General features: G+C 39.7%; 1 protein-coding gene across 8 annotated transcripts in view; it reads left to right on the top strand.

Annotated features, from left to right (window-relative positions):
* Positions 1–17,699, top strand: part of PCDH15 (protocadherin related 15) — a 752,236-nt gene that overhangs the window by 645,261 nt on the left and 89,276 nt on the right. The gene's annotated exons all lie outside the window — the stretch shown is intronic.

Consider the following 17,699-nt stretch of genomic DNA (forward strand, 5'->3'; position numbering starts at 1 on the left):
CGAGCCCCATGTTAGGCTCTGTGCTGACAACTCAGAGCTTGGAGCCTGCTTCAGAATCTGTGTCTTCCTCTCTCTCTGTCCCTCCCCTGCTCGGGCTCTGTCTCTCTGTCTCTCTGTCTCTCGTTCTCTCTCTCGCTCTCTCTCTCACTCTCTCTCTCTCAAAAATAAAGAAACATCAAAAAAATGTTTAAAGAAGAAATAATGCAAAAACTTATTTTGCTGCTATATTATTTTAAAATTCAAAATCATAAATGTCAAAAACAAGGGTACTAATTTTAGCACTTTACTAAAAGTTAAAAAAAAACCAGATATGTCAGAAAAAAATGCAAATCTACTTAGAATTTTTAAAAAGCACAATATCTAAGATTAACATTGATAATTTTTCACTTTTCTCCTCTTAGTTATCATCAAATATGTTGAAAGATTTTGTAAATGGCCAGGGGTACATAAAGTTGTAATAGTTTTATTACTGAGAAACAAATAGATAAATATTGTATTACATGGGGAGAAAACTTTGGAAGCTAGAGCAGTTTAGATGCTTAAGTACAGTTATTTTTGAAACTATTTTATTACAGTTATTTTTCTAAAAGTATTTTCAGACTATATTTTGAAAAACCATTAACATACACACAGAAAACCTAAATTTTTCCGAGCAAATCCCACTCATGAAGAGTTTCCTTTATGTTCTTGTGCCAGAACCATGATTAGAGCTCTTCATGCATATAGTTTTATGATGTTCTGCACAGCAGGTGTGAAAGAGGAAAAATTGACCGAGCAAACGCACATGTGAGTTATGCCTGTGAAATAGCTCCTTCATACACTGGCGCCTGATAGGAGTAACCACTTAGAGCTCAAAGTGGCCCACGAGTGGTCAGTCACATTCCGTCTAAACTACACAATGATATGCAAGTAGAAAGCAACTCCAAAGGAGTTTATTTGTATCTTGTTTTACACTTTAGTCCCAAGAACTGTTGACTGATTCTGTTCACTTAGTTGGTATTTTCTGAGTCCTTGTACTGTGCATTGTTCTAGAAGTTGGATATATGCCAGTTCAAAAAACAATCAAACAAACAAAAACAAAGTTGCTGCCTTAGCAATACAGAAAAACTGGTGTAAGATACAAATAATCGATTGAGACAGTCGGTAGCTATTTAAGACAAAGTCATGGGATCAGGGGCACAACTTGTGGATTCCTAGGTAAGGTACATTCTGCCCATTCCGCTAGCAGGTCCCTAAAACTGGAGGGATGGAGAGGTCAGCATGGCCAGAAGGCTGGTCGGAGAGGAGATTGGAAACACAGCCCAGGACTGGAATATGGGGGTTCTCCTAGACATGTTAGAAAGGAAGTCTTTGTACTGCTTTGTTCAGAAGCATGACATAGTCCAGCATAAAAGGATTATGCTTGATGTTGTGCAGATCGGAGTGTCAGACAGAGAGCCCAACACATTACTTTCCAGGAGAGACTTGAAAGTGGACTGAACCACAGTGGTAGGCGGGGGCAGTGGTCACAAGGGAGTCAAAGACAGCCGAAAGACTTTGCTGATGGATTCTACATGGGGCATTGGAGAACCTCAAGAATGATCCTGAGGTTTGTTCCTAATAGGTCCCCCTCCCTCCCCGAGGCACTGTGGTAGCAGGAATCAAGAGTCCATCGTTAACTCTCAACTTTATAGAGATTTTATGGGGTGGGGGCTTGTTTAATATGGCAGTTGCAGATGCAGGGGGGAGGAGGAGAGGAAGGAAGGAGAAAAAGAGATGGAGATGGAGGTGAAAAGAGGAAGGGGAGGGAGGCGGAGGGAGGGAGAAAGAGAGACAGGGAGAGGGAAGGGGAGAAAGGGTGAGAGAGGGAAGGAGGGAGAGAGACTTTCACACTGCATTGATGCAAGTAGTAATCAATCTGCCTAGGAACGCACAACTGTCCTGTGGATCCAGAGGCAGGAGACAATGCACCTGGTGAAGGAGCACAAGTGCTTCCTGGAGGAGGAAGACTTCGAGTGGCCCTGTTAGGGTGGTTACATTTTCTCAGAGCGAAGCTTAAATGGGGCCGAGAGCCTCAGCAGAGGAAGCACAGGGAGCCAAAGCCCAGAGGGAGAAAGTTCTCCCCAAAACGTGAGCAGGAGCTCAGGAGGTGACGGGAGTCATAAATCTTACCTGGTGGACACTTTCCAGAGCTGCTTTTAGCCTTGACTTCTGGAATCTTCTTCCCCAATTTAATCAGTGAGAGTGAGCTAACCCCTTCTTTTCAATTCACACTTAGAGCAGCAAAAATGTTATTGGAAACAGCACAGAATGTGGGTCAGCCAGGCTCTGGCGTCTGATGCAGAGAACACTTGCCAAACAGGGAAGCGGCCCAGGACTGGGAAGGAAGTTTTACACCACTGTCCATGGAGTTGGGGTGTGGCAATAGACCTTCTACAATACGTGCAAGTTAATTTCTTACAATTCATGGGGAAATGCACAGTGGTACATTTTCAATTTTAAAGAATTGTGTATTACAGGAAGAGAAAGAGGAAACATTATAGAATTGACTAAATAAGATGAGACTTTAAAATATACTGGTAAATTTGGGCACCTGGGTGGCTCAGATGATTGAGCGACTGACTTTGGCTCAGGTCATGATCTCACAGTCCATGAGTTTGAGCCTCGCATGGGTCTCTCTACTGGCAGCTCAGAGCCTAGAGCCTGCTTCAGATTCTGTGTGTGTCTCTCTGTCCCTCTCCCGCTCATGCTCTCCCTCTCTCTCAAAAATAAATAAACATTTACAAATAAATAAATAAAATATACTGGTAAATGAATATACTTACTAGCTTAAGATATGGATAATAGACTAAGGGCTTTACTAAAACATGCTAAGGAAAAGGCAACACAATGAGAACATTATTGAAATGATTTGTGCTTGGTAAAGGATAATAAAAGAAAGTTGTGTATGTATGCTCTGAAGTGGCATACCTAATATGCTGAGAGCTCAAAGTTCACTGTTTTAGAAAATCTGTATTGTATTCCTGATATGTGGAAAATACGGGGGCAAACAAAATAGACTGCCTTCTGTCCTTACAGAGTTAACATTCCAATTACTAGACTAAAAAAGGAAATAAATAGGCTTTATTTGGTTTTTGGCTCAAGAAATTTGAATGTTCATGTCATGTTGAAGTACTTCCTGGATTGTGTCAAAAGGACACAGAGCCAAAGTATTAATTTGAGAAGATCTACCACATTTACTTTAGTTTGACATCAATATCTCTGTCACAACTGGTTCTACCAAATTGATTTCCATTGGTCACAAGCAATCGGTTATTTTAATTGCAGGGAGAGGGAAAAGAAAATCAATAGTAATTTCTCTCTTCAGTCTTTTATACAAGAATTAGCATCAGTTAAAAGTATCACCTTTAGTTTATACCCAGAAGAACTGAAAGCAGGGGGGCGAACAGGCTCCTTATTGTTCCTAACATTATTATTCACAATAGTTAAGAGGTGAGGACAATCTCTGTACCCATTAGCAGGCAAATGGATGGGCATAATGAGGTCAAACATACAGTGGAATTTTATTCAGTCTTACAAAACAAGGAAGTGTTGACATTTGCTACATTGTGGATAAATCCTGAAGATAATATGCTAAGTGAAATCTGCAAGAAACAAATAGGCAAAAGTATAATTGATTCCACTTCTCTGAGGTTACTACAAGAGTCACATTCGTACGGGCAGTGGAAAGGGGGGGGGCGAGGTAATTAGGGTTCAGTGGTTGCAGAGCTTCAATTTGGACAATCTTTATTTCTAATTTTTAAAAAAAATTTATTTAAATATTTTATTTATTTCTGATTGAGAAAGAGAGCAGGCGAGGGTCAGAGAGAGAGGGAGACAGAATCTGAAACAGGCTTCAGGCTCCGAGCTGTCAGCACAGAGCCTGACACAGGTATCGAACCCACGAACTGTGAAATTATGACCTGAGCCAAAGTCGGACGCTTAACCAACTGAGCCATCCAGGCGCCCCCCAGAGTTTCAATTTGGGAAGAAGAAAAGTGCTACCCAGGAATGGTGACGGTGGCACAATAATGGACATATGTTTAAGGTAACTGATTTGGACACTGAAAAATTGTTAAAATGGTGAATTTAATGATGGGTATTTTAGCACTGTAAAAGAAAACTCCCAAAGGAAAGGGAGCATGTCCAGTGTTGTCAGAATATGAAAAGTGTTCCCTTCAAACCATTATTTGTCCATGGTATCCATCCCTCCTAAGTTGATTACATGTGAATCTTACAGGCAGATTCAGGACCAAAGATTTGTGTTAGTCCCCTTGTTTGTATTGATTATGTATCTTGGGGTTTTAACATTTTATTCTCTAACATGCCATCATTGCTTTCCTTCCCGGCTGCAGCTGTTTGCAAGGGATGCCTCCTGTTTCCAGCACCTTCCCTGTTGAAAAAGCCCTGTTTGGGGGCAGGGCCATTCATTGAATTGCACTAACTGAACTGTTCTCTAGTAATGAAAAATGACTGACACAATTTCTTACATCAGACTAACAGACCACTGGGACGGAGATGCTATAATGATTAAAGAAAAAAAAAAGCGGTTAGCTACAAGCAAATATTTTGCAACATATATTTTTAAGTAAAAAAAATAGTGTCCAGAATATAGAAAAAAAGTGTTCAAAAGCAACTCTTCAGCCAATAAAAGCAAGGTTGAAAAAAAATGCATGAGTATTTGTCATATTACTCATAATATCCTGTGTGAGGTGAGTAAGATAAAGCTGGACTTTTGAACAATAACTTTTCTGTTCCTGTTTGTACTTTCAGAAATATTAATTTATGATTCCTCCTTATTAATTACAATAACTGCCATCTGTTCTTTATTATTTTTCTGAGAACCGTGGAAAAAGTCTTTATGTATTTTAGGCTGTAGAATTTATTTCAGTAAATAGAAGCAAACATGGGGCACCTGGGTGGCTCAGCTGGTTTAGCATCGGACTTCAGCTCTGGTCACAACCTCGTGGTTTGGTAGTTCAAGCCCTGCGTGGGGCTCTGTGCTGACAGCTCATAGCCTGGAGCCTGCTTCAGATTCTGTGTCTCCCTCTCTCTCTCTCTCTGCCCCTCCCCTGTTCATGCTTGCTATCTCTCTCCCTCTCTCTCAAAAATAAATAAAACATTAAAAAAATTAAACAAATAAATGCAAACAAACAATACAAAGAGATAAAACTCCTACCTATAAAAGAGATGCAGTTATTTTCTTTTTTTTTTAATAGTTTATTGTCAAATTAGTTTCCACATAACACTCAGTGCTCATCCCCACAAGTGTCCTCCTCCATGCCCATCGCCCCCTCCCCCCACATCCATCAGTCCTCAGTTTTTGTCAGCATTCAAGAGTCTCTCANAGTTATTTTCTTTATTGTATTGTTGGGAGAAATGGCAATTGGTCAGGTCGAGTAAATTTCCAAGAAGCATTCATCCCACAGCCGGTAAAGTCGCAATTCAGTTGGATTTACCTTTTCCCAGGACTTCCCTTGTGCCCTGCACACCACATGCTTCCCCTGGTAAGTGAGCAGTGGAATGTGGCAGAAATACAATGTTGGCCAAAATAACAGAGCATAGTAAGTTTCTATGGAAAATCAGGAGGCAATTAACAAGACAACTAATTGCTTACACATTGAGATGGCCTCTGTGAGTTACTAGTCTCTCCATGAAAGTAACAAATCAGCTCTCATTTTAGAAACACCTCTCAATGTATTCACTAATTTTTCCAGTTTACTGCATGTATTTTTAACGCCAACCAAGAGCCTGATTCAGTGCAAATAAAAGGAGAGGTTAAATATGACCCAAAAAAAGTCTCTGCATTATGCGAATATTTTCCAGAAGTTCGTGCTGTAAGGATTAGTCCTTCTCTTTACGAACTGAAGATCAGAAAAATTCAGTGTCAGAAAAATTGAATTAAAATGTTGACTTGACATCTACTGAGTGTTAAGAAGACTGTGAACATTGCATCTTTGAGTTATTAAAGAAACCAGATTTAAGAAAATTATGGACTAAAAGAAAATACTATTTTGAAACAGCATCAAAAGAGAAACAGGTGTCTGTCAAATCCCTAATTCTTTATTACATGTTTCTAGAACTCAACTTTGCAACTAAAAACCTAAACTTTAATTGTCCTTCAAATCTCTTCAAATTCTCTAACCTTCTAGGATATTTCCTGATGATCATTCAATCGAAAACACGTGCTTCAAGTGGTGAGATGTAAAATGGTATTTTGGTTGGCAGAGAAAGCAGGCAAGAACATGCAGCAGAGTGATGCTGTTTGGGGGACAGAGGCCAAGGGCACATCTGGAGTATGCAGATTTCATCAGCGGCCAAGCGTGCAGAAGTGTGCAAGGTTAGCAGTGCAGGGGCGATAGTATGTGCTTGGCGTCAGGCCAATGCTTCTGAGGGCTCCTGGTGCCCAGCCCTGTGTCTGCTAACCCGGGTCTGACGATAAACAAGTGTAGCGCATGAGTGAGGGTTCAGTGTGAGTTCCCAGGGCAGCGTCTGTCACCCGGGCAGGAGTCGTGCCTGGTTCACGCCCAGAGTGGTACAAATAGCCATCCTGTGCCTCATGTTTCCAGGATGCTAGTTACTCTAAACATGTCTCAGGGGTTAACTCAGTCATTCTCTCAGAAGCTCCATGGGATTCTTTATTATCCTCAATTTATGGAAGAGGACATGCAGGCCTAGGAGTGATCTGTAACCTGCCCAGGGCAGACAGCTAGTCAGGAGTGAGGCCAGGACTCACAGCCGGGCCATGCCACACATGCTCTCCTCCCTCCCAAATGGACCAGCACTGGGCTGGGAGTCCAGTCACTTGGATTCAGTCCCAGAAATTAAGTCTCTGTGGGGCCTTACACACATGTTTTCGGCCATTCTCTTCCTTATGCAAATGTTGCTGTAGAACTAGGTGCATTTTATTTATTTATTTTTTTTAATTTATTTCTAGGAGAGAGAGAGAAAGACAGCAGGGGAGGGTCAGAGAGAGAGGGAGATACAGACTCTGAAATAGGCTCCAGGCTCTGAGCTGGCAGTCCGCACAGAGCCCAACACGGGGCTCGAACCCACGAACCGTGAGATCATGACCTAAGCGAAAGTCGAACACTTAACCGACTAAGCAGCCAGGCGCCCTTAACTAGGTGCATTTTAAAGTCTTTAACCGATTCTGGGGCGCCTGGGTGGCTCAGTCATTTAAGCATCCAACTTCAGGTCAGGTCATGATCTAACAGTTTGTGAGTCTGAGCCCCCCTGTCAGGCTCTGTGCTGACAGCTCAGAGCCTGGAACCTGCTTCGGGTTCTGTGTCTCCCTCTCTGACCCCTCCCCCCCACTCATACTCTCTCTCTCTCTCTCTCAAAAATAAATAAACATAAAAAAAATAAACTTTTTAACCACTTCTAATAGTTGTGTTACTTACCTTAGAAAAATACCAGCCTGGGCACAAATGGCAGGTACCCTGAGAGAACTACATTTTAAAGGTCAAATAGTTGGATTCCTTAACTCTGAAATCCACAACAGCACCTGCCCCACGATGTTTGTGGTTTATGTCCCTTGACGCTAGTGGATCACCTTATGACAATTCTCTCCCTGCTCGCTCTGTACAATGGAGATGTAAACCGATAGTCTAAATGGAGGAAGGTCTCAGAAAGTACTGATTGTGATTCCCCTTTGCTGACTCCGGGAAACACAGCTCTAGGCAGACCCTTCTCAGTGCTTCAAGACTGGGGCATTAAGAGATTGTACTTTCCTTCATGGTTTCCTTCAGGATCAGTGTGCGTCTGACCTGAATAGTTTGTACCTGGAACAAAATATAAGCACATAGGTGCCTGGTGGTCCATTGCCTTCTCTGCTGTGACCCTATAACTGAATTACTATGTATCTTACTTAGAACTCAGACACAATATATTGTACTTAGGTATCCATGTGCCTGTTTTCTCTACTGTAACTCAAATGTCATGCTTCCTCACAAATTTAATGACATTATAGATATAGTGTGCTTACCGCCTCAAATTGTGCTTGTCTAAAATTTTATTTATTTTTTACATCTAGACATGTCTTTTAGCCTACTTAGCCAAGGCATTCATGAAATATGTGAACAAAATATCAATTTTCAGTTAAGTGGAAATAATCTTTCAGTTATACTTTCTTGGTTAATCACTGAGATTAACATGACCTCTCATTTCCCTGGGAATGTCCCTTCTGTCAAAATTAGGAGCTTGGATTTGATAATATCTTTATGAATCTTATGCTTCTATCATAGTTTTCCACTTAACTCCAGTGGGGAAACCAAATGTCAAGAAAATTGTTTTTTCCTCTTGTTCTATGGTCTTGTTATATGGTCTCTGATTATGTCATAATGATGTTTTCCTTTTGGTTTGTCTGCTGGAGACTGAAAGTCAAATATCTGATTCATCTTGAGCAATTTTAAAAGGTGAATGCCATGGACAAGTGACATGATAGCTTTCTGGTTTCCTTGAGATACTCAGCTCTTATTCTCTTATCCTTCCCTTTAACTGTGTTTATGTCACTGTATGTTAGGGAGTTTGGGAATTCTGTGGGGTCTGTGCAAACAAATGATTGCTGAATACTCTTTTTCTGAGGGTGGGTCCAAGGCTGCCTTTTCCTCTCATACAAGTTGAGACTTGTGAAGTGCCATAGCCGGTTTCTGATACCTCACATCTGCCCTTATATAAAATTCTAATTCTATTGCTATTATGGACAAAACCAAGACTTCCCTTTGCTATAAATTGAGTGTTTGGATAAAATAATTATGCATGTGTAAGTTTTACTCTCTCTTCTCCTTGTGTCTACAAGTCACTCTTTCTATTATGACTGAAGAGAGATCTAAAGTCTTGTGCCACATAGTGGCAACTTAATTTACACTTGTTGGTTTGAATGTAACTTAATTAAGAATTGTCTTGATTTCCATTGTTTAAAATTGAAAGGGAACTATGTTTTCCAAGCTGTAAAGTATGTGGAGAATGAGGAAAGTCTGATTTTCTTAAAACTAGATAAAAAGTGTTTTTTTCTCCAGGGAAAGTTTTTTTTTTTTTTAAGGAAAGAAATTTCCTTAAAGGTAGAGAGTTTGAGTAATTTTTATGGGTCTTAACCTGACATGATACATGAAAAGAAAGTACTTTACTCAGTGAATGGCCAAATCAGTTTGCCTTTCCTAAATTCATTGGTGGGTCATACATTTCAAAGTCTGATCACACTCTCCTGGGATTCTACATGTATTTAATGCCTCCGTGTCTTTCTGATGGTTAAATGTGTTAACGGTCCAGAGTGTGGATATAGAATATTACCTTCTGAGTCAAGCCTGCATTTTCCTGTAGGACAGGTTGTATGTTGTGGACCAATGACGATTGTGTGTGCACTCCTATACTGTGTTTTAAGGATCGCATCTTCCATCTGCTAGGAGGGTTGACACTCAACTTCAAAACCTCGGAATCCTTGTGAAAGTGAGGACTGCATTGCAAAACACAATAGCAAGGATAAGTCAAGCAAGTAAGAATTACTTTTGTCAGATAATGTCCTACAATTTCTTAAACCTTAAACATTTAACTTGGTGCTGTAATGACCCCACACTGAAGACCTATAATATCAATCTAAGCAAAGATGATTGGTGCCTGTGTGGCTCAGTCAGTTAGGTGTCTGACCTTGGCTCAGGTCCTGATCTCACAGTTTGTGGGCTAAAAACCTGCATCAGGCTCTGTGCTGACAGCTGGGAGCGTGGAGCCTGCTTCCGATACTGTGTCTCCCTCTTTCTCTGCCCCTTCTGCACTCATGTTCTCTCTCTTTCTCTCTCTCTCTCAAAAATAAACATTTTTAAAAAGAATAAAAAGTGATAAATCATCTTTTTAAAACATTTTATTCATATTTCTAAATACATCTTAATTTTGAATTGCCTATAATATTGCCAATAAGAGGAGTAAAATATTAGATTTCATTAATATGTATTATGAAGAAAAGATATGTCTAAATAAGTCATAAAAAAATGGGTGACCATCCCCAGTAGTTTTAATGAATTTTCATTAATGAAAACCCGTAGGCCTGAAGCAATATTATGTGCATAAAGAGAACATAATTAACTCTGGTTAGTTCATTATACATCTGAAAAGTGCCAAAGGATTTCTAATTTTTTTTCCTCAAACAGGCACCGAAATGTCTGAATTCACAGAATTACATTCTCATGCATAGAAATAATAAAACCATACAGTAGAGGTTCCCATCAAGGAGATCCTCAAACTATGGAGTAGCTACACTAGTTTCTGTAAACATATCTTTTTTTACAGCACTTTATTTTGTGTGTTCCCAGGATTTTTTTCCCTAGGTAGCCATAGCCTCTTACGATCCCAGTAATCTATAAAGAGACAAAGTCAATGAGGTTCATAGTAATTTGAAAGGCTTTATTACCAGCTGGAACCAAAGACCCAAGGTACGTTGCAAACTAACATCAAAGATCACAACCCAGATTGTAGAATGAACACCAACAAAATGATGATTCAAAACAAAACAAAGTGAAATGCCCAAGATAAAAAGATAGAGTGGAAATAAGACCCTGCATAAAGAAAATCTAGAAATTGGCACAAAAAAAAAAAACTATCAAGAGGCATTCCTTTGTATGAACTGCTAGGGAATTACAGAATAAACCACAGGAGACCACCATATGCTCACCAGGATGGCTGAAATAAGAGAGACAGATGAAACCAAACTTTGTAACAGCTAGAGTTCCAGGTGTTACTGACGGGATGTAAATTAGTGCAACATTCAGAAAAACAGTGTGACGATATCTATTAAGTGTGAACATATACATAACCCCTGACTCAGAATTTCTAGCATTCTTTTTTTTTTTTTTTTTTTTATTTCTAGGAGAGAGAGAGACAGCGTGAGCAGGGGAGGGTCAGAGAGAGAGGGAGTCACAGACTGAAACAGGCTCCAGGCTCTGAGCTGGCAGTCAGCACAGAGCCCGACGCGGGGCTTGAACCCACGAACCGCGAGATCATGACCTAAGTGAAAGTCGGACGCTTAACCGACTAAGCCACCCAGGCGCCCCACCCCTGACTCAGAATTTCTGCTCCTAAATGTTGACACAGCAGAAATGCATACATATGCTCATAAAAGATAATTATAAGAAATCCAATTTTTGTAGAAACTTTCATTATTATAATTTCTAAAAGTTGAAAACAACATAAGTACGCAGCAACTTACATACATTAAATATAGTATATTTGTGCAACAGAATTCTATAAAGCAATGAAAATGAATAAATTAGGCTACAGGCAACTACATGCATGGATCTCAGAAATATAATGTGGGTGGGGCATCTGGGTGGCTCAGTTGGTTAAGTGTCCAACTCTTGATTTCGGCTTAGGTCATGATCTCGCGGTTCAGGAGATCAAGCCCCACATTGGGCTCCCTGCTCACAGCATAGAGCCTGCTTGGGAGTCTCTCTCTCCCTCTCTTTCTCTGCTCCTCCTCTGCTCGCTCGCGCTCTCTCTCTCTCTCTCTCTCTCCCCACCAAAAGAATATACAAACATAAAAAAAGAAATATTATGTGAGCAAATGAATTCAGACCAAAAGAATATAAGTTTCCTAAGCCCATTTATATAAAGTTAAAAATCTGGAAGAACGAATCCAATCAGAGTGGTTATTTTTGGAGGAATACTGAGAATGCTCCATTTCTTGATCTATATGCTGACTACATCTAGAGCTATAACTTGAAAAACAAAAATAAAAATGGCAAAAAGCTCTAAAACCATAAAAACAAAGAGAAGATGTTCACCTGAATTTCTGGTAATTTTAAGCGACTCTTCTTGCAAGATATCGTCAAATAATTCTGACAAAAGTGGAGAGGATGATAGTTGTCTTGTTACTCCTTTGTTCAGTTAATAATTTTTTTAAAATTTAATCGTTGGTGAAACAAATGCCATATAGTTTCTTAATGGGTTCTGTAAGTAAGCACGTTTAGCCCACTGTGTCACTGGTGGCAGTGACTGAGACATGCCAGGAACGCAGGACAGTAAGTGAGATGTGAGAGCTGTGATTGGTGGAGAGAATGAAGTTAGTATGAACATGCACGTGGCTTTATCTGGTTCTAGGTTTCAGAATCCACAGTTGCAAGCCAAAAAGATGAGGTTTGGACCTGAAAATTGTGTAATCCTGTAAATAGGTGAGAAACAGGTTGGCAGGTTCCTGTCCCTGAAGACACACGGGCACAAGCAGAGGTTCTGCTGCTTTATGTGCGTGCAGAATGCAAGCTGGGGTGGGAGACTACAGGAAAGGGAAGAGATGCAAGGCATAGCAGAGCCAGGTGGAAGAAAGAGTTGGGCGCTCGGCCATGGAGCAGTCTCTGTCCAGACCCCGAGAGCCCTGTGAGGCTCCTGGAGCCCACTGCAGGCTACCAGCATCGAGCAGGGCATGGCCAGGTGATAGTAGAAAGCCACTTTAGAGAGAGAGGCTCTTTGTGGGCTCCCCGTTTCAGGTCAGAGCTAAAATCAGAGTGTGGGCTGAGACCAATGATGCAAAACAGAATGCCGAAACAGGTACATCTGCAGGCAGGAAATGAATGCTAGGTCCTACCTCTCTGTGCGCCAGGAATTAGTAAGGGAATTAGGGAACTTCTGATTTAAGTCGATATTGATTAAAGTGTAATCCATTGTTATGAATATGCTAACTCTCAGGAGTATGAAAAAGAAGGTTAATGAATACGCAACATAAAGGCCACAAAAGTAAAGTTTTAGTATTTAAATCTATATCCCTTTTCCAAAAGCATGATGATGAAGACAAACCTGGATCGTTACCTTTCAATCACTACTGGGCTGCGTAACCTTGGGCAGAGTTCTTAATTTTTGTAAGCATCAGGTCTGCAAATTATAACAAGATTCTATGACAAATTTCTTAGAAATATAAATGAAAAAGACTGCCTGTCAAGCAATGAGTACAGTGGCTGGCTCGCACATGTCTCTCAGTAAACGCCCATTGTCATCGTGACTTATTTTATCTGACTAGGTTCTTTCTACTTGTAGAATAACTCTAATCTCCATGTTCCCAGTTCACTATGCAGAGTGCATGGATGTTACAAAACACACTTCTATGGAACACTGAGGTATTTGATCGTTGCCCTTTAAAGTAAATAGGGGGCCTCTCTTTCTAGAACTCACCTTTGTATCAGTAAAGAATGCTAAATTTTCTTCTTATCTCAATGATAGAATAAGAAATAATCGGGGTGCCTGGGTGGCTTAGTCGGTTAAGCGTCCGACTTTCACTTAGGTCATGATCTCGTGGTTCGTGGGTTTGAGCCCCACGTTGGGCTCTGTGCTGACTGCCAGCTCAGAGCCTGGAGCCTATTTCAGAGTCTGTGTCTCCCTCTCTCTCTGACCCTCCCCTGCTCATGCTGTCTCTCCTCTCTCTCTCTCTCCTAGAAATAAAAAAAAAATAATAATAATAATAATAATTACAGGGGCGCCTGGATGGCTCTGGTCTTATCTTGGTTTCTGCTCAGGTCATGACCTCATGGTTTGTGGAATCAAGATCACATGGGGCTCTGGATTGACAGCGCATACCCTGCTTGGGATTCTCTCTCCGTCTCTCTGTCACTTTCTCTCTGTCTCTCTCTCTCACAGTAAACATTAAAAAAAGGAATCATTATAAGAGCTGAAAATTAACAGAAGAATAGTTTGTTCGATTATGTAATGGCTAGATACATTCAATCTTTGAAATACAATAAGATGCTATCCCATTGAGAAATAATCTGTATAATTTCTTCCACTTTCATTTTGTCTAGTTGCTGAATTATATCCCCTTTATTTCACCCATCCCCTCACCCACCTCCCTTCTGGCAACTACCAGTTTGTTCTCTGTATTTGCTATTGTTATTGATCCTTCTTTTCTTTGTTCATGTGTTTTATTTCTTCAATTCCCCATATGAGTGAAATCATATGGTACTTACCTTTATCTGAATGATTTGTTTCACTTAGTATTATATCCTCTAGGCCCATCCAAATTGGTGCAAATGGAAGATTTTGATCTTTTTTATGGTTTCATTATATCCAGTGTGTATACATATATTACCTCTTCTTTATTTTTTACATCTTTCTTTAAATTCCAGTATAGTTAATATGCAGTGTAAGATTAGTTTCAGGTGTACAACATAGGGATTCCACACTTCTGTACATGACTCTGTGCTCATCACAACTGCCCTCCTTCATCCCCACTACCTACTGAATCTGTCTCCCCACCAGCCTACCCTCTGATGACCGTCAGTGTGTTCCGTATAGTTAGGTATCTGTTTCTTGGTTTGCCTATATCTTTCTTCCTTTTTTTGTAATCTCTTTGTTCCTTCTTAAATTCCACATATGAGTGAAATCATATGGTATTTGTCTTTCTCTGACTATATTATTTCACTTAACATAATTCTCTCTAGCTAAATCCATGTCATGGCAAATGGCAAGATTTCATTCCCTTTTCATGGCTGAGTAATATTCCATTATATATGTATACCATATCTTTTTTATCCATTCATCAGTTAATGGACACTTGGGCTGCTTCCTTAGTTTGACTATTGTAGATAATGCTGTTATAGACATTGGGATGCATATATCCCTTTGAAATAGTATTTTTGTATTCTTTGGGTAAATAACTAGTAGTGCAATTGCTGAATCATAGGGTAGTTCTACATTTAACTTTTTGAGCAACTTCCATACTGTTTTCCATGTGGCTGCACCAGTTTGCATTTCCACAAACAGTGCATGAGCATTCTTTTTTCGCCCACATCCTCACCAACACTTGTTGTTTCTTATGTTTTTGACTTTAGCCATTCTGACAACTGCAAGGTGATTTCGCATTGTAGTTTTGATTTGTATTTCTCAGATTATGAGTGATGTTGAGCATCTTCTGTTGGCCATCTGTGTCTTCTTTGGAAATATGTCCGTTCAGGTTGTCTGCTTATTTTTAATTGGATTCTTTATTTTTTGGTATTGAGTTGTATAATCCTTTATGTGTTTTGGATGTTAATCTCTTATTGGATATGTCATTTGCTAGCATCTTCTCTCATTCTGTAGGTTGTATTTTTATTTTGTTGATGGTTTCCTTTGTTGTGCAAAAGCTTTTTACTTTGATGTAGTGCCAGGAGTCTAATTTTGCTTTTGTTTCCCTTGCTTCAGGAGACATCTAGAAAAATAGTTCTTTGGCTCATGTCAAAGAAATCACTGCTTATATTGTTTTCTTCTAGGAACTTTATGGTTTCAGGTCTCACATTTGGGTCTTTAATTCATTTGCAGTTCATATATATATGTACATATACACATACACACACACATATATCCCTTGTCATAGATTAATTGACCATAAAATCATGGGTTTGTTTCTGGGCTCTCTGTTCTGTTCCATTGACATATGTGCCTATTTTTGTGCCAGGACCATACTGTGTTAATTACTACAGCTTTGTAGTAGATATTGAAATCTAGGATTGTGATACCACAAAAAAGCTATTAGCACTGAAAAATTACGTCAAAAGAGTTGTAGGATACAAAATTAACATACAGGGGGGCACCTGGGTGGCTCAGTCGGTTAAGCATTCTACTTCAGCTCAGGTCATGATCTCACGGTTTGTGGGTTCGAGCCCTGCATTGGGCTCTGTACCGACAGCTAGCTCAGAGCCTGGAGCCTGTTTCACTTAACCGCTGAGCCACCCAGGCACCCCCATATTTTTATGTTTTAAATGAGTAGTATTACCTTAACATTGCACTATGAAGTATTTTTCTACATATTTTCTTAATAATTATTGATGGTTGGTATTACCCTTCCATATGGGAATTTCCTATGGAAATCATAGCAACTTTAAGATAAAGAGAATAATCTGTCCAGATACAGATGTAAGGTACTGAATAGCAAAACCTAACAACATAGCTAAGAGAAACTTCAGTCTTTAGTTTCTGTATCAACTTATCCAGAGAACAGTTTTCAAAAGAATATTTCTTTAGGGGTGCCTAGATGGCTTGGTCATGATCTCAGGTGGCGAAACGAATAACTCTTGGTTTTGGCTCGGGTCGTGATCTCAGAGTTTGGGAGTTTGAGCCCCACGTTGGGCTCTGTGCTGAGTGTGGAGCCTACATGGGATTCTGTGTGTGTGTGTGTGTGTGTGTGTGTGTGTGTGTGTGTGTGTGTGCCCGTGTCCCTCCCCTCTTGCACTGTCTCTCTCAAAATAAGTAAAAAACTTTTAAAAAAGAATATGTTTTCAAAGGGAATATTGGAGTTTTTGGTCCTTATCACACCGTACCAGAGGAAAAACATAAAATTGGGTGAAGTTTTTGTCTAGTAATTAATCAATGTCTGAGAAGTGGGGAAAAAACTTGAAATTTTCTTAACAAAAATAATGAAAAACTCAGTAAAGTTTCTTAAACCTTTTCAGAAAGAAGGTACCAAAGCAATATAAAAATAATCACAAACTGGAAATGGCTAGCCACTTAGGAATGCTAAATAGATTTCTTAACTTCCCCTTTGTAGATAGATATGGTCAAAAATGCCATTTTTCAAAGAAAAATATTAATAGAAAGTTCTGAATAGCAGAAAATTTATCTTTCAGGATTATAAAATGAATTATCTGTTAAAAAGTTGAAAAATGAAAGAGTCCTTTCTCTAGCTTTAATGAATCACAGCATGACAAATAACCTTTCCTGGCACCTCCTGAAGACATTCATGTTATGTTGTGTTAATAGGCATCATGAAAATTAGGGATAACTAACGACAGAAGGAAAGGAACACGATGAAACTGGGCAAGCTCCCCTACATTTGTAAGGGTCTCATTAGCACTAAATGCAATGAAAGCAGTGAATTCTTTTTTACTGTGTCATTTCATGAAGCAGAATCCCCCAGGGATAGAAACAATGCTCTTTTTTGTCAGTGTTTGTATTCTGCTTGGTCCTAAAAGAGAGAGGCCGAGAGAAAGCTACTTGTCTTAATTTAATTCCTTACTGACTCAGATGAATATCTTCACAGATGGAGAAAAAAAAGTGAGAAATGTAACTTCCAATCTTTAATGAAATCTATTGGGCAGGTGTTCTCTCTCTCTGAAGCAAGGGCCTGGAGAGAACCTTCAGTCCAACACCTACTTCCCTCCATAAAGTCAGTAGCCTGGCGAATCTTGCATGGGCCTAGGAGTCAAAGATTCCAGGGTCTGTTCACCAGCTGTATGATGTGGGGTCATTTACTGTCCTGGATACAGCTCAGGAACGGCATCTACAGGGTGGCTTTTGTTCTTTCTACCAACCAGAGTTAAGAAAATGAAATGAGTGCCTATTTGCAAGGTCCTTAGCAAAAGCAGAGCACTTTGGACACACTTATCTCTTATGCTTTGCCAGATCTTTCTTGAGTATAAGCTTTTATTCATTACACTTCTTTAGTGCTGACACTCAATCCACATCGATTAAATTCCAATCATTGTCATTGCCAGGTCTTAATTGGCTGAAGAAATATTTAGATTACTGCGTATTGGCCAAAGGCAATTAAGCTAAAGACAGATTGACCAATGCTATTTCTTCACTGAAGCAAAAGAAACAAAAACTAACAATTTTATCAAATATGAATGTCATCTAGTAACTTTCTTTTTTCCCCCCATGTGTATATAGTTGATCCACAGTGTGACATTCATTTCAGGAACACAACACAGTGATTCAGCGTCTCTGTAAATTGTGCT

Source organism: Crocuta crocuta, unplaced genomic scaffold (genome assembly GCF_008692635.1).
Source record: "Crocuta crocuta isolate KB4526 unplaced genomic scaffold, BGI_CrCroc_1.0 scaffold2, whole genome shotgun sequence".
NCBI lineage: Eukaryota > Metazoa > Chordata > Mammalia > Carnivora > Hyaenidae > Crocuta > Crocuta crocuta.